Source organism: Phodopus roborovskii, unplaced genomic scaffold, assembly GCF_943737965.1.
Source record: "Phodopus roborovskii unplaced genomic scaffold, PHOROB, whole genome shotgun sequence".
Classification (NCBI taxonomy): domain Eukaryota; kingdom Metazoa; phylum Chordata; class Mammalia; order Rodentia; family Cricetidae; genus Phodopus; species Phodopus roborovskii.
The window spans coordinates 55,743-77,508 of NW_026125174.1; the positions used below are offsets into that span (position 1 = coordinate 55,743).

Here is a 21,766-nt window from a genome sequence, read left to right on the forward strand (position 1 = left end):
AAGCATGGCTCAGCTATTTCATATCCTTATCGTTGTTATTGTTTACATAGTCACTCATCAGATTTTTAAAAATATTTTTTACTTTTGAAATTAAAGTAAAATTACATCATTTCCCCCTTCACTTACACCTACAACTATCTACCTACCTGCAGGAAAGCAGATAGATTAGGGAGTGTGGGAAATAGCTTCCCTGTGTCTATGTGTGACTTCATCCATCCAAGTGTATCTGGGTAGTTCCCCATGTTTTCATCTAAGTAAATGCTTTCTCCAGAGAGAATTTCTCTCCAGTATTGATTCTGTGCAGTTTAAAGGGCCCTGGAAGGAGGTTTCTCAAAGACACTTGGTTGCCACAAAGGTCAAAGGCACTGGCCTAACATTGTTGTTATTTTAGTGAAGGAAGAACCCATCAAATATTGATAAAATTAAAAGGCAGAAGGGAAAAATGAGTTAGCCACAATCACTCAAGCATGCCCTATGGAGTTGTGTAGGAGGTTCGAATAAAAGCGAATCCAATATGGGAGTTTAGTTTTTAGAAATACCAGTTTAGTTGGGAATAATAGTATGATAAATTCTAGAATTGTCAATCTATAAAAACCTAATATTCCTAGCAGTTTAAGATGGGGTTTTATTTGACAGTGTTCTGTAAGGATCAAGCTCCTGTACAATGATAGGTTTAAGCAAATAACTCTACATGTGAGTACTGTCTTGATTTCAGAGGTCTGCACTTATTGCTTGCAGCTTAAATACTTACAGGTGGTTATCAGTTGCCAGCACTCTGGACATCTCACAGTATTCAGATCCTTTATGTGTAACTTGGCAGAGACTTCAGCCTTCAGCAGTTCTTTTCATACAAAAGAGTAGCACCAGACTACGGGAAATAAACATCTATTGATCGTTTTTAGGCAACCCATGAAGGCATGAAAGCCAGGACTAAAACTGTAGAACTGCCCACTGTGGCTGCCCATGGCGTCCTAGGGAGGCTGTGGCCCTACAAATGAAACATGTTTACAAATGAAGGTTACAAAATGACTTTTTTGTTTTGTTTGTTTCGAGACAGGGTTTCTCTTTGTAGCCCTGGCTGTCCTGGAACTTATTTTTGTAGACCAGGTTGGCCTTGAACTCAGAGACATCTGCCTGTTTCTGCCTCTGGAGTTGTGGAGGGATTAAATAAAACTGTGTGCCACAACTGCCCCGCACCATCTTTGAGTTTTTGATGATAACTATTCCTATTTCTCTTGGTCTAGAAGCATATCAGACAAAAATCAGTTTCTTAATAAAAATACAGGCCTTGTTAAAATGAAGAACTTGCTTTCAGCCAGTCAGGTATGTCCTTTTTTTTTTTTTTTTTTTTTTTTGTATGATACGAATTTATTTTTCTTCTACCTTTTTTCCCCTTGCTCAGGTGTCTGCAGAGCAGCTCAGGACCACTCAGTGGTGGCTTCAACCCACTCAGTGGCCTGCGCTGTGGGAGCTGCTGACCAGTCCTCAGTGGCTGGCTGGGCACTCCAGTCTTCAGTAGGAAACTGCTGGATGGGTACAGAGGGCACCTGAACACCCTCAGACCAGGCAGTCACCTCTGGCTGAGCAGCGGTGAACTCAGGGGCTAGTGCAGTCCATTCACCCTGAAATTCCCTTCTTGGTCATAGCCTTCTCAGCAGTAGCCTATTCCTCATTCTCAATCTGGGTCTCTGTAGAAGAAAAGATCAGGCATGGCCTCCCATGGGTGCTCACGGGAGATAGTGCCACACATGCGGAGTACTTCCTGGGCCAGCATCCACCACATCAGACCCACTGAGTGAGCTCCCTTGTTCTTGCTAGGGATGACAATGTCCACGTAGCGCAGAGGAGTCTGTGTTACACAGGGCAATGGTGGGCAGGTTGACGTAAGACGCCTCTGTGAGGGGCTGGTGGTCAACCCTGGGGTCAGTGACCACTAGAAGCTGTGGCTCCCGGAAGGCTGCTTGGCTCTGGTTGGTGAAGGTCCCTGGAGTGAAGCGGCCAGCAATCGGAGTGGCCCCCGTGGCAGCAGCAAACTTCAGTACAGCTTGCTGCTCAGTGCTCCTGGAGGAGATGATGCTGACATCAGCAGGGTTACCAATGGCAACGATGGCTCCGGCTTGCCAGCAGCAGCTTCTCCCAGGTCCTCTTCAGATTGATGATGTAGATACACCATCGCTTTTCCTTTTGTAAATGTACTGCTCCATCTGAAAAGCTGAAAGTCAAGGTTGGTGCCACCTAAGTGGGTTCCTGCAGCAAGGAACTTGAGGACATCCTCTTCCTTCATGTGCAGGACATCAAGGGCTCCGGACATTGTGTAAATTTCCCTTTAAGTTACGACGGGAATCAAGAACAACTCTGTATGGACCTGTCTCAGGGCAGCGCGAAAAAGCTGTCTTTTTTTTTTTAAGACTTATTTATTTATGTATTTTATGTACATGAGTGCTCTGTCTCCATGCACACTAAGAGAAGGAATCTGATCCCAATACAGATGTTTGTAAGCCACCATGTGGTTGCTGGGAATTGAACTCAGGAACACTGGAAGAACAGCCAAGAGCTCTTAACCATTGAGCCATCACTCTAGCTCTCGGTCAAGTATGTCTTAATGAGATCATTGATTCTATAACTTGAGGACAGTATTTCATTCTCTGATATACAACTTTTAGTGATGGAATTTTTCATATGTTCTTGACAATCCTGATTCTCAACTGATGGGAAACTAGAACATTTACTTTTTTGAAAAGTCTGGTCTCATAGACACCCCTGCATTTTGTATTAGGCAATCATCATGTGTTTGTTATAGGGAATGAAATTATCAATGATCTCTCATCATGAGGCATATTTTAATTACTGCAAATGAGGATTAATGGTTGTACAGAATTGCTCCCAGAATCTTCCTTTTTATATTTCATTTCTTGACTAAGGGAATCAACCCTTTATTTCTGCTCTTGCCTAGTCTTGAAATACAAAGAGACTAACTCCTCACACCGAATTGAGATGTCACCTATGTAATACTGCTGCTCTTTTTGGACTGGCCCAGACACAGGACACACATTCTAAGAACCAAAATTACAAAGAGGACACTCTTTGGGTTTGATGGAGGATGAATGGAAGGAGGCAGTCCAACAGGAAATAGGAAGTTTCTGGGAAGATGTCAAAGAAATGAGTGGGAGCTGGGGGAAAAAAAACAAACAAAAAAGGAATTGCTATATAACTTGTTACGCCTCAGATTTCCTCTCAAAGGATTCTCATGTATGGAGGTACCTACTGTGCCCCTTCCTCCAAGAGGATAGGGGCTTGAGCATGGTGGTGTCAGAATGTTCAAATTCATATTTGTTCAGACACTTGTGGCAAGCAGTAAAACCCATCAGGCGTGAATGTGTGGGCTGGGAATATAGCAGTTTAAGATAATTTTCTCTGCGGAATTTTCAGATATGTGTGTTTCATTTGCAATACTCATAGACACCAGGAAACTAGTAAAGGGTCACTGGGGTATATCAAGAGAATGGAGATAGAATGAAGTGGTTTAAAGGGTTAAAGGGCAATAATAGTACAGGACGGGTTAATGGGGAGGGGAAGGGTAAAGTAGGGTAGAGGAAGTAGAGAGAGAGGAAGTAACTAGCACTAAAGGCACTTACAATCTCTAGATACTAGTACAGAAACATCCTAACATATGTACACACACACATCTATAAGAGTTAAAATCTAGTTATGCTACATTTATTACAGACAACAATGTCTCTATTAAATTCAATACCACAGGATGACAAATAAAAAGCCTAGTGCCAGTACTTCCTTTTGGGTTGTTGGCAAGCGAAGTTCCATAGACCCTCAAACATTTAATACGGTTGCCAATTCTCGTAGCTACCATTCAGGTCTTGGCAGGGAGACTATTGAGTCATAGAACATGGACAAATGTAGGCGGTCCTCACCTGGAAGTGCCATCTCTACTGGCGAACAGTGCTACAGGCGCTGTGCACAGCACTGGAGGAGTAAAGAAATCATTGATCTTACCTAGTTATTAGTCCTTCAAGTTACAACAATTACCAGGCCTATAACACATGCTCACTGGCTCAACAGGGGTATAACTGTCCTGATATTAAGAACTCTGGCTGGACTTAGGGACCTCTCTACAAGTTAAAGCCCCATTCCTGGCACTGTCATGGCCAAGAACCTATGACTAGATAGGGCAGAGGCTCTCAGGGAGAACCTACTACATATTCATATTCATGGGCATAGTATTAAACAATTCCTAATGATTTATTCTTATACCACACATTAGTGCATTTGTCAACCCTCATCAGAGAAGCTTAATTTTTTTCAGTAGCTAAAGATTAACACAGAGATCTACAAATGATCAGGGTGCAGAGAAGAGACTGTGGGATACTCATCACCAAACAGGACATCTGTATTGTTCACACTCCACCTGAGTCTTAGGATCATGAGGGAAGGAGAGAAAGATTGAAAAAGACATAAATGATGGATGACTCCAAGTAAACTTTTCTTGGCACAGAAGGGCAGCTGCACCTATGCATTCATGGCAGCTGAGATATCATACACAAGACCTCCACGAACTCAGGCCAGACAAAACTCCAGCACAGAGGGGAGCAGAGTTCTGGTCCTGGCTCTGGAGATATTGGCAGTTGACAGTGGCTAGGACAGGATGACTCAGCTTTCACTAAGGGTACTGCTCTGGTAGGTAAACTACTGTTCAGTGAAGGGCACACATCTAAGAGCAAATAAGCAGCATAAACTTTATGAGTGAAAAGCAAAAAACAACAAACAAACAAAAATGAGAGCACAATGTTGGGTGGTCAGGGAAGTGGAGGGATATAGGAGGAGCTGGGGGAGGGGTGAATATGACTAAAATGCACTGTATGACATTCTCAAAGAGCAAAAATTGAGGGAAGATGTTAATAGTGGACAATAGCTTAAAAGAAGAAAACATATTTGCATTTAGTTGCATTAATCAGAGTCTTTAGAAAACAAGACAGTTTTAAGTCCCATCTATTAGAGGAGTTTTCTCTTACTTTTCCTAACAGGAGTGGTGGGCATATTCTAAAATTCCATTCAACCTTCAGGCTGTTTTAGTTACTGAGAAGGTGTGCTATTTATGCTCTGCCACTTGTTCTGAGAATTTTAAAGTAAACTAATACAAGGTTGTTCAGCCTCAGGAGTTCTTGATAAATAAATACACTATATATGCACATGGAGTTAATGTTATTTCTCCAAAGGGAACCTAAGTGGTACTCTGTACTTGACCCCACACAAGGTCATCAGATCCTTTAGGGAACAAACTCAAGGGAAGTTTTGAATCTTAGCATTGCTTCCTTTGTCCACTTTGATGATGAAAGTAGCAAAGACTCCAAAGCTTTGGATCCTGAGTATAGCTTAGGGATAGAAGACATCAGGGCTAGTACTGAGACAGTCTTCATCAAAGCCTTTTGTCTTCTACATTTAGTCAGGCATGAAGTCCCACTCGAACAAATAAGATTCAGAATCAAACTGGCCTTCTAGTGCTATTTAGAGATGAACTCATACTTGATGGTAGAATGGTACAAATTCACAGAATTACATGGTTGCAAAACCTTTTGCAAATGGCTTTTCAATGACAGCTTTTTTTTTTGTCTATAAATTCTCTATACTTCAGAGCAATTCCCCTGAGTTGCTCCTGACTGTGCTGTGATGTTGGAAAGTTATTTCAAAGTCATTAGACTATTCCATTTCCCTTCCAGCAAAGGCAGAAAAATTTTCTCTCTTTGTCACAAATCCCCAACCCCTCAATCTATATTGAGATATTCACTTTGTCCACACCTGTGGCACTGACCACACCCATTGGGGGTGAGGATGGGGCAGGGGGGTGAGTACAGGGGTGGATGTGACCTGGGGGAACTGGGTCTGGGCTAGGGGCCCTGGAGCCCTCTCTTGCTTGTGGGACAGACAGGGACAAAGATCATCCTGGGGGCATCTTTGGGACCTGGAACCTGCTGGTGTTCATCTGTCTCTGTTGTAAGTTATTTCTACTTGTATAAACATCTATTCAGCCTATCCATTTTTCCTGATCCTTATTAAACCATGATATCATCCCACCAAAATTAGACTTCTCTTTGGAATAACAACAATGCTATTCTATTCTGATCAGGGAATATTAATGTGGATTCCTTTTTGCTATATCACTAAGAACAGAAAATACTAACTACACAACTAATAACAGTTCTAAATTATAGTCTTTGTTCTTCAGAGCCTGGACCATGTATATTATGATCACTTATGATCATAAAATATTCCCATCCCATACCCAGCTTCATCCCTGTGCTAATAGAGGGAAAAATGAGTGTGGTGGTTTACTTAAAAGAAAACATGGGCCTAGAGAGATGGCTCAAAGGTTAGGAGCACTGACTGTTCTTCCAGAGGTCTTGAGTTCAATTCCCAGCAACCACATGGCGGCTTACAGCCATCTATAATGAGATTTGGTGCCCTCTTCTGGCCTGCAGGGATACATGGAGGCAGAATGTTGTGCACATAACAAATAAAATAAATCTTTAAAAAAAAAAAAAGAAAAGAAAAAAGAAAAAGAAAAACTCTCTCTCTGCCCCCTCTCTCTCTCATGCTCTATTCCCACTCTGTTTCCAAGATTAGAGCCTGAGAAACTGATTCCATGTTATTAAATATACTCAGTAATTGGAGGACAGCAACCTTACACTTCTAATTCAATGATCCTAGCATTTATTTTTCCTTCTCTTTCTTAAAAGATTTTATGTGTAGGAATGTTTTGCCTGTATGTACAGATGTGCACCACATGCATGCTTGGCTGAAGAAGCCAGAAGAGAGTGGAGGATCCACCGGAATTACAGCTACAGATGGCTTTGAGCTGCCATGTGAGTTCTGGGGACCAAATTAAGGGCCTCTGCAAGTGCCCTTCTTACAAATTTTTTCCACAATAAAATCTATTATTAACAAACTTAAAAGTTGAGTGAATACCCAAATCAGAATTCATTATTTGGTTTCCATATTTAAAGAAAATTAACAGTGACTATGTAAACTGCATAATTCATTTCTTTTCCATCATCTGGGGCTGGAAGCAATGTTCTAAACACACAAGACCCAGAATTCACTAAGGATGCTTTTGAGTCTAACCATAGTGTCTGGGTATAGAGAAAAGTATAACCAGTCTTCAGGAGCCCTGTGTATCTGGGATGCTAACTGTTTTTGTCACAAAACTGATTGTCCAACTTTAATTCCAAGTTTTCTTTTACATGAACAAAAACCAAAACTGCTATTCAGATGTTGATTGTATTCACAGAGGGGAAGAAATGCCTCAAAGAACTGATGGAACAAATATAATGCCAGTGTCATCAGAGGTTTCTCCTGTTCTCCTCTGTTCCCATTATCTGGTATACTGTGCTGGTGTAGAGGAGAGCACAATCACACAGACGACTTGTTGGCACACAGACTCAGGGGCTTGTTACCAGACAGAAGCTCCTGAGTTGGTACCTGTGACCAGCTCTCAGATGATGTTGACTATGCAACTCCAGTGCCACCTTTCAGAATCACAGATACAAGGCCATCATCCTACTTCGCCTCCAGTGATCAGCTTCATGTAGCCTAGGGTCACCTGTGGAAGGTTTCAATGGAGGGACTGCCCTGATCAGGTGGATCTGCTGGTCAATTGTCTCCATTGTTTACTGATGTGAAAGGGAGCTGCCTACTGTGGGAGGCATCATCCCCTGTGCAGTTTGTCCTTCTATGTAGAAAGTGGCTAGCTAAGCATGAGCCTAAGCAAGCCAGCCAACAGCATTCCTCCTGCTGGAGTTCCTGCCCTGGCTTCCTTCAATGATGAACTGTGTTCTGTAAGGTGACATAAACACTTTCTTCCCCTCTGTTGCTTTTGGGCAGAATGTCTTGATGACAGCAGCAGAAAGTAGATGGCTATTTCTTTTTTCGTGGTCAGACCTAACCCTGTAGGGCTGCAAGCAACAAACACACTGTGAATCACACAGTGCTAGAAGCTGGAACTTGAGAACTTCATTCCTAGCTCTGTCTTTGATTTTCTTAGAGTGTCCAGAAAAGACATACCACCTACCTACCTACCTACCTACCTACCTACCTACCTACCTACCTACCTATATACCTAACTAAATCTTCAGTTCTCATCAAAATGCTGATCTACAAAATTATGGTGAAGCTCTCAGCAGTTACTAACTTATGGTGTTATATTGATCACGATTCAGCTATTTTATTGACCCTACACTATATTAATTATAGATAGAAATTCTCTGCTTCAGATTCTAATTCAATTAGAGATTTTTGTCATTCTCCCAGTAACTGTCCTGCTCACCATGGCTTTTAATAGCTGGATGTGTGAATGTCCTCCCCAGGGCTGCTCTGTGAGTCTTTGATAAAAGCAAGCAGAGATGAACCCCAATCTGTATATGATTGTGTGCAGCTCTCTTGCCTCCCACCTCCCCTCCTACAGGAATGCCTGGTTTTGCTCATGTTCTTGTTTCCCTGGAAGGAGACTCCTGTATAATGTGTTTTAGGTTATAGTGGCTTCTCAAAGAGCTTACTCATAACTCTATTTGCCGGGCTGCATTTGGGGGTGCACTCTGGGGCTGCTGTTGTATTGAGTCACTGTGTTGGATGTAACCCATGCTGTGGCCTTTAGGGTGTGGTGAAGGAGCAATCTGGGGAGGCAAGTGTCCCTTGAGAACTCAGCTGTGGTTTGCTCTACTAGGTTTTGTTTCTTAGGCTCTGACTCCTACTGGATAATTTCCTTTTAGTGTTCCCATGCATAATTTACCAGCTTACATTATTTTAGGTTATTTTTGAAACTCTCCTATTTATTTCTTAGGACAGCTAACCTTAAGAGCACGTTCTTTCTGAGAAAACGTTCAGAAAGGCAGCGTGAGATGTTGGCTGGAAAACCTGTTATGTCCTACCAATGCATCTCTGCAATTGGCTAATGGCAAGCTCATATTTTTTTGGTGGTTGCTCTTTTTTAAAGAGATATAAGCACTTACATTTTAATAGTTTATGCACCTCCCCATTTTTATGATCACCTTCAGGAATTGGAGGTATTTATATCCTCCCAGAGTTATTGCAAACTCTTGCAATATCATTAAAGTTATATTTTAGCCCACTATTTTCTATACTATTATTTATGCCAGGGATTCTTGCATCCCCGAAGTAAATTCTTGCAGTAGTTTCTAAGTGCCTTTTAAACCTAGGTAAAGAATTGAAAGCCATTGACTGACAGTGCTGAGTTTTTGCTCAGAGTTGGTAAAGACCTTAACCCACACAAACATCTGTTAGGTTTACTGTATTTTTTTTCCTTTTTAAATTTAAATTTGAAACAAGCTTGTTTTACATGTCAATCCCAGTTCCCTCAACTACCCTGCCCATCGTTCACTATCACCCCCACCAAACCCCAGCCTTCCATGGGTGAGTCTTCAAAGTCTGTCATATCATTTGGGGCAGGACCCAGGCCCCTCCCCTGTATGTCTAGGCTGAAAAAGTATCCCTCTATGTGAGATGGGCTCCCAAAGTCCATTTGTATACTAGGGATAAATAATGCTCCATTTTAGAGGCCCCATAGTCTGCGCAGTCCTCCTAATTAACACTCACATTCAAGGGTTCTGGGTCAGTCCTATGCTGGTTTCCCAGCTATCAGACTGGAGTACATGAGCTCCTCCTTGTTCAGATCAGCTGATTCTGTGGGTTTCTCCAGCCTGCTCTTGACACTTTTGCTCATCCACTCCTCCCTCTCTAACTGGATTCTAAGAGTTTTAAAGTTGGTATCCGGTTAGAGAACAGAGGGCTAATGTCAGTCTTTATTGACTTTAGACAGAACAGATAGGAGCGTTGTGACAGGCACAGTAAATCGAGGTGTATTTGCCATTTTGATTAATGTAACTGGAAATACTTTTCAAGTAAGAATTTCCCACACAACCTCATTTACTTTGAAATAGATGAGCTTTGACTTTAAAATGTGACCTTTTGTGGTGTACTTTTACCCTAACAATCCTGTATTTGCCTCTTTTTACTCTGTGCGTGCGGTACCAGACCATTTTCAAGTTCCGAAATCATTCTTGTAGGCACCTTCCTAGGGCATGCACACATACACATAGGGATATGTGGATAACAGAGTGAGCAAGTCCCTCTTTTCATTATGCTTTGGTTTACTGAAGTGATCCATAGCGGAGTTCCTGCTGGGGACACCAACACACACACACACACACACACACACACACACACACACACACACACACACACGTCATTTGATGTGTGTAAGAATCTGGACATGTGGAAAGCTCCTAACTACATGGTACTTAAAACTGGCTCTCAGAGGGCACTTTTCACAAGGACCCCATGGGATCCCCAGACCTGTGCCCTGATTGTTTGGTGACATTTTTACATTATGGAGACTCTCTTTCAAATGAACACGGCCTCCCACAATTCTCTAGAGGGCAAATTCTTCACCCAGTACTTCAGAGTAACCAAAAGGGGATGTTGTGGTGCCTAAAGAAACTCCAGTTTATACTGGGCATCCATCGTGATTCCAAATAGCCATTTGTCCCTGACTCAAGCTCCAGCTGTGAGAGCCATTACATTTTAAGTTTTAATTACTATGCCTTAGAGATCCATGGGGAAATAAAACAAACAAACAAACAAAAAACCCCGCCGCTGATCTGCAAGCCCCTGGACCAAAGACTCATAGTTCCTGACATGCCAGAAGCTGTTGTTTATGGGAGTTAACAAACCGCATGTTTTCATTCCCTTAGGCAAGTTTGTTTGACCCATCTATACCGGATGTGCTTGATCACACATACATCAGGATGTACACTTGCGCATGATTGGACCTGATGCAAAATGCAATGAATTGTGGGTTTTTAATTTTTTTTTTAAGCCCTTGCAAAACTTGATTCTAGGCCATTTCCCAGGAATCTGGATATGAACATGGCTAGAATCCATCTACCCTGCTAGTATTTAATTGAAGCTTGCTTCAAATTTAGCTTTAAATTGTGGTAGTGGTCTTTTTCTCAACTTGTGGAATTAACACAGGAAAATAATTTCCCTGTGTCCCTGACTCAGTGACCCCCACCAGACTAATCACAATTTTTTTTTTTGGCTTTGGCTTTGGCAACTTGTTTATGCAGACGTTCAAGGACAATTTTGAAGTCAACTTGACTGCGGAGTCTTGGCAGAGCAGAACAGCTCTTGGGCTGCTTGTGCAGAGGGCCAAGTCTTCTTTTGTCTTTAACCTTTAAAAACCCTTCCCACATCTGCCTTGGTGTAACACTCTCTAGTTAGGGTCGGAGACTGCAGCCCTGCTAGCAGAATTAATAAATTTGGCTAATCACAATCAGAATTGTCTGGGTCTGAGGGTCTTTTCCCCAGGTGGTCTCAAACTCCATAACAACATCTTCCTTGTCTTCCCGAACCTCGAGCTGTGTAAGAGAGAGAGTGGAAGAAATGGGAGGATGGATGTCAGTTCCTGGGGGCCGGCCCCAGCGAGTACATCTTTTTATAGAAACAAACAAACAACACATCATCCATAAAGGAGAATGTGGGGTTACAGAACTGTTCAGCAGCCATACGGAGTTTACAGAAGACTGAGACTCACAACGTCAGGATGTCCTATGCCTGTGTCCTCCAGGGGCACCTACACTCATATCCACATGCCCACTCAGACACAAACATACTCATATAATTTAAAAATGATAAAAAAATCCTTTTGTTGAGAAGGAGCATACTAGCGGAACTGTAGGTTTTAGGCATATGCATCACAGGAGAAAAATCAGCATTTCAATTTAATGAAATTTAAAAATGCATACAGCTCAGTGGTGGAGCTGTAGTCTACCACACCCAAAGCCCCAGGCTTCTGTTACCAACAGTCCTGTCTGTGAAAGAAACACACTCTGCATCAAAGAGTATCCTGACCCTTGGCATATTAAGGGCAGAATGTAAACTGTTCAAGAACGTGCTGTTTCTTAAGACTTATGATGTCAGAACATAGTCCATGAATGAAGCTGTGTGGGAGACTTCTGAGTCATTGTGAGAAAACTCCAAGTAAAGAAGATAAGAGTCTTGTAATCTCCATGCCTCCTCTATAACATGGGCTGTTCTTGGACTGAGCTTTCGTGCCTCCTCACAGCTGTAAATAGGAGTATGTTTTACTTTAGATTGTCTATCATCTTATCCATTGTTGTTCAGAATGGTGTTTCCTTGAGACTGTCTACAACTCAAATTCAAGTTTGCTCTCATGACCTTGCTTAACCCTTAGAGTATAAAGAATTGTCTGACAGCCTGAATAAAGCTGGCGATTGTGTGAGACTTTAGCCTGCCTCATTTTTAGGCTCCACTCTCCCAGGTTCATGAAGCCAAATGGATCCGCAACAGTATGGGCTTGTTATGTTCCCATATACATTCCTACCCATGCTTTCTTGTCTTTGCTCTCCCAGGTGATCTATTAAGTAAAACATTCTCTTTCTTTGTAAACACGGTTTAATGATTATATAGTATCTTCGCCTGCAACTTCCTCTAGTAAAAGCCCAGCAGTGGGAATTCCTGCATGCTCTTTGGTTCCCCAGCGTCCTTGGCTGAAAATTCATGTTGCAGACTTGGTTTCATCTCAGGAACTGAGCTCTATCTTTGTCAGGTTTCATTCCTAAAAGTAAGTGAATAAACAAATACATTTTTAAAAATATATGCTATTGAAAGATTTTAGTTTGCGGAGCAAGGATGTAGGAAAGGGTAAGGATGTAGGAAAAGGTACAGAGCAAGCAGCTTCTGTATTTATGGTTTCTCAGTGTCCCAAATACTTAGAAAAAAAAATATGCCTATGTTGAAGAGGGACTGTCTACCTGAGCAAGACCTTCACTCTCTCAAGTGCTTAACAGAGCTGGAGGTGAATATAGTCCCTCTTTCCAAACTGACATCTCCCGTGGAACCTTCTCCTACCGTGAGCCCCAGTTTCTCACAGCAGATCCCAAGTGCACAGTGTATAAAATGGTGGCAACAAATCTGACTTTGTCCTCTTAAGAGACAATGTAAAAATAATCACAGAAAACTCAGTGCATAGTGATTGAACTCCAACCTACAACCTCCACAGCAAGGGACCTGTCACCTGGGGACCTACCACAGGAGTTGGTCACCGGGAAAGGGTGACTGTGTTGGACCAAGAACAACAGCGAGCAAGGACAGTAGCAACAGAGTTGCCCACAGGGAAGGGGGGAAATCACACCGGACAAAGAGCAGCCCTAATGAAATGACAACTAAGGGAGGGAGGAGGAGTCATCCTCAGAGCTAGGCCTGTAATTGGCCAGCCAATACCATGTGTTCAGCCTTGAAAACAGACACATAAACAGCACTAAACTGACTCAGCAGGTTTGTGGATACACTCGCCTGTGTATATAAATGTGTAACAATAATTATTAAAGGAAAGAGCCCATGAATTTGAGAGTGTGAGTGGGAAGGGTTCGACCGAGGGAAGGAGAGGGAGGACAGAAACGATGTGGTTGTATTAAATAGTAGCGCCCCTGTCCCACCAGGTCAGCAAAGCAGGGCTCACTCACTGGGCTGACAGGCTTGAGCCCCAGGTGGATGGCTCTTCTCACCTGAAACTCTTCCCAGGGCTATTGCTTTCAAGGACCTTTAGAGATGTGTGGGAGGCATGAGCAGTCCCCAGCCTTCGTCAGTGAGCTGCCTCCTGCGCGTTGGGTTGTCTTTGTGTGAAGTGGCATTTGGTCAGCTTAGTTAATTAGTGTCCAGAGCCATAAAATGTCATGCTGAAACAAGATCATCTCTAAACATGGACCCAGCATCACAGGGTCCAGTTCAGTATTCACCTTGCTCTGTTTGCAGGCAAGTTAAAAACTAGTCTTCACCTTGGCTGGATACAATCCTAGGGGACGCCATGCACAATTCTGTATTTGTCAGACAGGGACCAGGGTGGAGAAAACAGATGTGGCCCAGGTTCTCTTATTTTCAACTATCCTTCCCCAGGCCTCAGTGGGCACCATTTCAGGTGTAGGAGTGTGGAGTTAGACGCTGGGTCTCAGCTGTCCATCTTCCACATGTGTTCTATGGAGAATGACCCTTTTCTTGACTAAAATGGGATTTTCTTCCTTAGTGGATTTTTTTTTTTCTTTTTAGAACTTGGACTAGAACTTGGACATTTTTCTACTAAATCCTTTCAAGTTCAGCCTTTGCCATCACCCATGAGTCCCAAGATGTTACAGAAAGGAGTTTAACAGGACAAAGGGCATCACAGAGAAAGCTTTCCTTCCTGTCAGACAATTGTGGCATGAAAACCAGAATGTAAAGTCAGTCATGCCACACCCAGGCTGTAATCGCAACATCAATTCCAGGCACCCTTTCAACACCAAATAGAAGTTCTCCGGGTGGAAGGTGACACAATTCTACTACTGTTAATTGAAGTAGGGAGGAGTCCCCTGAAGTGAGTGACAGCGGCCAGGTCAGGAGTTGGGATCCTGAGAATTGAGAACTAATAGGCGATGGCCTTTAGGATCTAGAAGTTTAAATATTTGTTCCTTGACTTTACCTCAGAATCAGATCTGATTTGTGGGGTGTGTGCTATGTTCTGGAACCTGCTTCTGCAGAGAGGGATCAGTCTGACAAACAGCCTCCCTGGGCATATTTCAAGAGGGTTGCTTATTCTTTCTGGGTTATTTTGAAAGCCACCTACCCTTAGCACTGAACGTCCCATTGAGTTAGTTCTTTGCCCTAAGAAAAGCCTGTTCCACAAAGAAAAAGTGGATTGTCATTTCCACAGGCAGAGTGTAAATTGGGCTGGCAAAAACAGAGATCACTGAATTTGTGGGACATGGTCCTCATAGGATTGTGCTGCTGCTGAGGAACTCAACACATTCTGCTGATGAGAAGGAAGTCCGGGATAGGACAGCTCACAAGTTTTGTATGCCATCATATTTCAGGAGACTCAGACTTCTGCAAACCAAGGCACACTATTAATCACCCAGGAGTGCCCCTGCCTGTCCCTGTTGCTGCGCCATCAAAATAAAAACCCCATGGTGGCTGTTTTCAGGTAAACCTTTTTCAATACTATTTTCTCTGACTCCAAAATCAATTTCCTTCTAAATCTTAGGCATTAAATAAGGCCTGGTAAGAAGACAGAATATTATGGGGCTGTGTGAGAACCCCCTCCCCCTGTTAATAACTGCTTAGAGCCTTTCTCCTTTCTCCGCTGAAACCTCTAATTTTCTAGGAATCTTTCCAGAAATCTCATTTATAACAAAATGAACATGTACTACATCCCTTGTGCAACCCGAGTGGCCCTGGGGTTTCACTTCATCAGATTATAATTCCATCCATGACATCCCTGGAGTCACCCTATAATCTCACTTATCAGAAGAGAGAGAACAGGAGCAAAATGGTTCCTACAGCCTTTGAGCCACCCATGGTGGTACACAGGGCTAACGGTGGCACAAAATTGAGACCCTACTGATGGGAGATGTCATTCTGTAAATATGTTTCTCATACTGGTTAATGAATAAAGCACTGTTGGCCAATAGGAAAGCAAGATAGGCCGGACTAGGAGACAAGGAGAAAAGAGGAAGTAGTAAGGAGGAGTCAAGATGGAAGACGGAGAGAGCAGAACACCAGCGGCCTCTCTCTCTCTGGTAAGATAAGACCACGTGGAAGTACTTAGATTAATAGAAATGGGTTAATACTTAAGACAGAGCTAGCCGGTAAGAAACAAATAACTGGACAAAAGCATTACATCAAATACAGAGTCTTGTTGTGTTAATTGGGGCTGGTGCAACGGTGGGACAGGGGAGGAAAAACTTACTCCTTACACCCTACCTTAGGAATCCTGTCCCCAAACCTTGCGCATGTCTAACTTCCTGTGATTCTTTTGTGAACAAGTAATGCCTGCTCTTGGGTGCTTTTCCTCCCGTTTGTGTTAGAACTCCCGATTCAGGATGCTTAGTCCTGAAATTCCTTTCTGCCTCAAAGCCAGGAATCCTGGATTCCTCTAAGTCAAGGTCCCTCATGGATTAATAGAACCCTCCAGGCTGCTGAAGATGACAGTGTGGAGCTTGCTGGTCCTTTCACTGATGACAGGACAGTTAATGTATGCTGTTTCTGCTTCAAACAGATGAAACCGGAATGTGCTGGAAAATGAGTTTAGTAGAAGCCTACCCCCCAACCCTTGAACTTCATTTTAAGATGGTGTTTATTTTGTTTTAGCCTCAACTTGAAGATTCATCCTAGTTGCAAAGCAGATCTCTATGCTTTATGATATTTGATTTCAAAGACTTGTACATTCCAAATTTTCAAAGAGTATCCCAATTTACATTTTGATTTTACTTTCTGCATGAACAAAATTATAAATATTACCTGATCTCATTCTTATGCACGCTCTAAAACAATTAATCTTATAAAAAGATAAACTTATAAAAAGATAAAGTTGACAGAGGCAAGGAGATGAGAAAAAAGCTAGTCATCCAAGTGTACAAATGGCCAATTCCAAATTGAATAAACTATCTGAGGTAGCATGGTGGCTACAGATAATGATTTTTGTTTTGTTTTGTTTTGTTTTGTTTGAGACAGGGTTTTTCTGTATTGTTTTGGAACCTGTCCTGGAACTAGCTAGCTCTGTAGACTAGGATGGCCTTGAACTCACAGAGATCTGCCTGCCTCTGCCTCCTGAGTGCTGGGATTAAAGGCATGAGCCACCAATGTCTTGAAGATAATATTTTATTCAAGAGAAAACAAACAAAAAAAGTAACTATGTGAGATAATGTGTATATTAACTAACTTGATTGTGTCCAATTATTTCACATTGTAAATGTATTTAAAATCATCATGTGGTGTACTTGAAATTCACAGAATTGCATTTACCAGTTATACCCGAGAAATAATAAAAATACAGAACCAAGACTCTTTGGCTTGATGATGAGTTGCTTTCTACTGTTGTTATGAGTTCTTGAGCCGATCAGCTTACAAAGAGAAGAGGTACATTCTGACCCACAGTTTCGAAGGCTCTATTCCATGGCCAATTGGCCCTGTTGCTCTGGGCCTGGGGTAAATTAGTGTAACATGGTGAGGACTATGCTGTGGACCAAACTGCACTCTTTCAAAGTGCACTACCTGGGCAATGGGCAAGTTTTGTTGTAGAATATTTCCCAATATTGGGTAGTTGAGTTTTGGCAAGTGTCAGAATACTTTATATTTGCCCATCATTAGAAATGAAGGCAGGGACTGCGGTCTTCACAGCCTGATTGCATGAAGAGAGCAGGTCCAATAGGCAGTTTGAATGGAGGCAACACACAGAAGGTTTGCTTTGAATAGTTCAGTTGCTATTCTAGAGACGTGTGTAGACCTTATACTGGTTAATGATTTTGCAGAGTAAAGCCTAAGAGGAGGTTGAGTCCTCAAAGGGTAAATCTGCTTTATCAATTCTCTATAATGCTATGTTCTAATATGTCCCAACCTCTTCTCAAGGATGAAGAGTATTTCACAGCAATGCAAATCTGTTTTGACCAAAGCTAGTGAGGGATTCTTTAGCTGACAGAGGCTCAGAAGAGAACTGTAGTCCAGATACCGGCCCCAACCAAGGCCAGCCAAGTAAGAGAATTTCTTGGGACATCTGGGTTTTGCAGGCTATGGATCCCAGAGTTTGTGACCTTAGCAGCTCCACTCTACCCTCTGACTAAAGAAAAAAAATTCTCCTGGGCCCAAGAGCATCATTTGATGCCATGAAAAAGGCCCTGCTGAGCATACCTGCTCTGGCCTTCCCTGATGTAACTAAACCTTTTACCCTTTATGTGGATGAGCATAAGTAGGTAGCCTGGGGAGTTTTAACCAAATCTCTAGGGCCATGTAAAAGACCCATTGCTTATCTGCCAAAGAAGCTTGACCCTGTAGCCAGGGGATGGCCTGGCTGTCTAAAAGCTATTGTGGCTGTGGCTGTACTGGTCAAAGATGCTGACCATCTACACGGGAAGCAGGTATGCTTTTGCAACTGTACATGTGCACGGGGCTATCTACAAACAAAAGGGGCTGCCTCAACCGTGGTGGCTAAAATAATTACTGAAGAAAATTTTCCAGAGATTTGAAATACCTAAGGTAGTAAGATCAGACAATGGTCCAGGTTTTGTTGCTCAGGTAAGTCAGGGACTTGCCAAGACATTGGGGATTGATTGGAAATTACACTGTGGATTTAGACCCCCAAAGCTCAGGTAGAAAGGATAAATAAAACCATTAAAGACACCCTCACTAAATTGACCACGGAGACTGGCATTAATGATCAGCTAGCTCTCCTACCCTTTGTGCTTTTCAGGGTTAGAAACACCTCTGGACCCCCTATACATGGCTCTATGGGCCCCCCTCCAATGGTGGAAATTACCTCTGTACATAGTGCTAATGTGCTGTTCTCCCAGCCTCTGTTTGCTAGGCTCAAGGTGCTCAAGGGGGTGAGACAGCGAGCATGGAAGCAGCTCCAGGAGGCCTACGGCAAGTTCCACATTGCTTCCAAGTTGGAGATTCTGTCTACATTAGCTGTCACCCCACAGAAAACCTTGAGACTAGGTGAAAAGGCCCACTTTGTGGCTGGTTCAGAATATGTCTTATTTCCCTGGACCCACCCCCAGGCCACTTGAGATTATAGGACCCAGGGACAGCCTCTTAGAACTGCTCCAGCAGTCAATGTTATTCCTCTCTTGTTGCTTACTGTTGGAAAATTGTTACTTTTGTTAGGAAACGAGTGAGTACGGTCCAGATTATGGTACTTAGACAACAGTACAAGAGCCTTCTGAGCCAAGAGGAGGCTGCCCTTTAGTCCTCCCAGTTCTAAGATTAGAACTATTAACAAGAGAAGAAGTGGGGAATGTAAGGATGGAAAAATGCAGCCTAACTCTCCAATGACCCCAGGAAGCTAGAAGTTTAAAAATACTAAATACTTTAATTTCCAGACCCTTCCCTCAGCCAGTAAATAGGCGAAAGTTCACACTGCTTGCCGCTTACCTGACTTCATAAACTGCTTGTGAAACCCCCTCCCTAGTGACCTAACCTAACTGCCATTTGTCACCCCACCTAGGAGCCCACACAAATACAGACCTCTGGGGCTGTAGAAAACTGATTTGTAAGGCGTACAGGTTTTTCCGCCCGCTGCCCGGTCTTGTCCTGCTACCGCGCCAGCCCCAAATAATACACAGAGACTCTGTATTTGATACAATGCTGTTGGCCCGGTTACTTGTTTCTTATCGGCTAGCTCTGCCTTAATTATTAACCCATTTCTGCTGATCTATGTGTTTTCACATGGCCTTCTCTTACCGGGGAGGCGGCTGGCATCCAGCTCTCTCCTGACTCTCCATCTTGACTGCTCCTTCCTACTTCCTCTTTCCTCCTTGTCTCCTAGTCCCTCCTATCTTCCTTTCCTATTGGCCAACAGTGCTTTATTTATTAACCAGTATGAGAAACATATATACATAATGGCATCTCCCATCACTGATTGGTCTATAAAGCACCGTCTTGGATGATTTAAATTGATTAGTCCGCATTGCGAGGGCTCTGGATGCTATGAGATGATTGGTTTACGATGTGTGGGCTTTGTTGTATAAAAGCTGTCTCAATTCTGTACCCAGGGTCCTCAGTCCTCTACCCCTGTGGGGCATATGAGTGTGGACCCCAGTGAACTTGGAATATAAAATGCCTCATGCTATTACATCAAGACCGCTTCTCGTGAGTGATTTGGGGTGTCCCCTTTCCTGAGTGGGAGTGTGAAGGTCCATGCTTGCAGGTCTTTTAGATGCAGGGGAGGGGATTGTAGTTCCTAGTGACATGTTAAACATTTATGCAGATATGCAGACGGCAGCTTTGTGATGCCAACAAATCAAAGTCATGGCAAATGCTGAGACTGTTTTGATCAGACATGCTGGTGAATGTGTTCATGTGCCACACTAATCCCATTAATATGTATAATAGTAAGCGTTAATCCAAACTAAAATAAAACTAATGAGGAAGACATCACTGTGCATGTGATCACAATTGGCATGTCATACATCACATTATGCGGTATTCCTGTTATATGACCCTGGTTTGTCAACTAACAATTGAGCCAGCATAAGAACTTGGGTTTCTCATCTGTAAAATAAATGGTTACATTATAGAATTATAAAACTATGATGTAAAAAGGAATTTCAGTAAACCCCAAACTGTTTCTACATGACCGGAAAATGAAGGTGTGTTTGTGGGGGGAGACACATCTCAGCTGGATCCCTGTGGGGTGGGGGCTGTGTATTCAGGGGGCCTTTAGAGCAGGCTAATGTCCGGGAGTTGAGGGTACGGGAGTAGTTGGTGTTGACTCTGGGCTGTTTGTGATTTTTCTGAGAAAATATGGGTGTAGCAAGTCTTAGCAGGCTCTTAGCAAGGGGGACATCACTGACCAGGGCTGGAGGAGCAGGGCAAAATGTCTCTAAGTTTAGCCCAACACTAACCAAGGCAACACTCATTTGAGCCACTACAGTCCTTTGACTGACATTAGCTTTAAAATGTCATTTTCTACAAAGTTGCTGTACTCTGCAAAAATGAACAAAACATTTTTTTTTCTGTCCTTAATCAGGTCCTTTGGGGGAGATGTCTTGAATGACAGCTCGTGGACACTTACCTCATTTGCAACACTCTCATTTGGAGCAGCCTGGATGTGTGTCATAGCAGTGACTGTTTTCATTACCCTGTAGAATTGCATGCCCATCTATTGCATAGTTAGTGCCTGAGTTCAGTAGGGGCTCCCACTTTAGTGAGAAATGATCCATTATCACAATTTCCCCCATCGAGTTATTGTACAATCCAATAGCTTCAGTCATTTCCAGATGTGTCCAAGTTGCCTTATAATCAACCAGACAAGCGTCAACAGTTTCTTCTTCCTTCCTCACTATCCTACCCCCTTACTGTGGGAGGAGCTATTAGATGCCCTGGGTGATGGATACAAGGTGAATTTATAGACAAGCAAGAGTGTCCCCTTGTCCCCAAGGAGTCCAGCATCTGCATGTGGAGAAATGATCTTCATAAGTGGACTGGAATTAAGGCAGGCAGAGATAGAAATCTCTATCTAAAAAGAAAAGTATCACAACTAGACCAGTACAGTAACCATTATCAGCATGAATCAATCTAGGTGTCTGTTTTATGTTGTTTTACTTTAACAGTCTGTCCCTCCACTGAGCCGGTAGCTCTGACATTTGGCATTTGGCAGTAGACACTGAGTCAGGACACATTAATTTCAGAAGTCATCTCTTAAGGGCTGTGTGCTTTGCCTTTGGGCGCAGTGGGGGAGTCTTAGGTTCAAGGGAATCTTTGGTGGAGTTTTAGGCCTGGGCTAAGAATGTAAATGCAAACTGTGCTCTGGGGATGCAGTCTTAATTGTAATGATGGTGTCAGTGGCAGGCTAGGTGGGAAGGAAATCTCGATGGGAGATGTGAAGGGTTGTTTTCCTGTTTCATACCCACAGCCCAAACAATCCATCTTCTGAAATAGCAGATTAAAATTTCAAAAGCTTTTAGGCAAAAAAAAAAAAAAGGAAAAGGAAAATACATTACATTTTGGTACTTTTAGAGAGCCTGGGGTACAAAGCCCTTTCAAAATCCATATAATTGTGATTTTACTTGCTCATTGTTTTAAAATTTGTGCTGTTTAATAGAATTTTATGGTTTTGAAATAATCATATGTTATAACATTTTACCATTTTTACCAAGTACAAATTACCTGCAAAATACTTAATTTTTTTAAA

At 42.6% G+C, this 21,766-nt stretch overlaps 1 pseudogene; it reads right to left on the bottom strand.

Moving 5' to 3' along the window:
* Positions 1 to 1,400: 1,400 nt before the first annotated feature.
* LOC127226494 (40S ribosomal protein SA-like) lies at positions 1,401 to 2,343 on the bottom strand (annotated as a pseudogene).
* Positions 2,344 to 21,766: the final 19,423 nt, after the last annotated feature.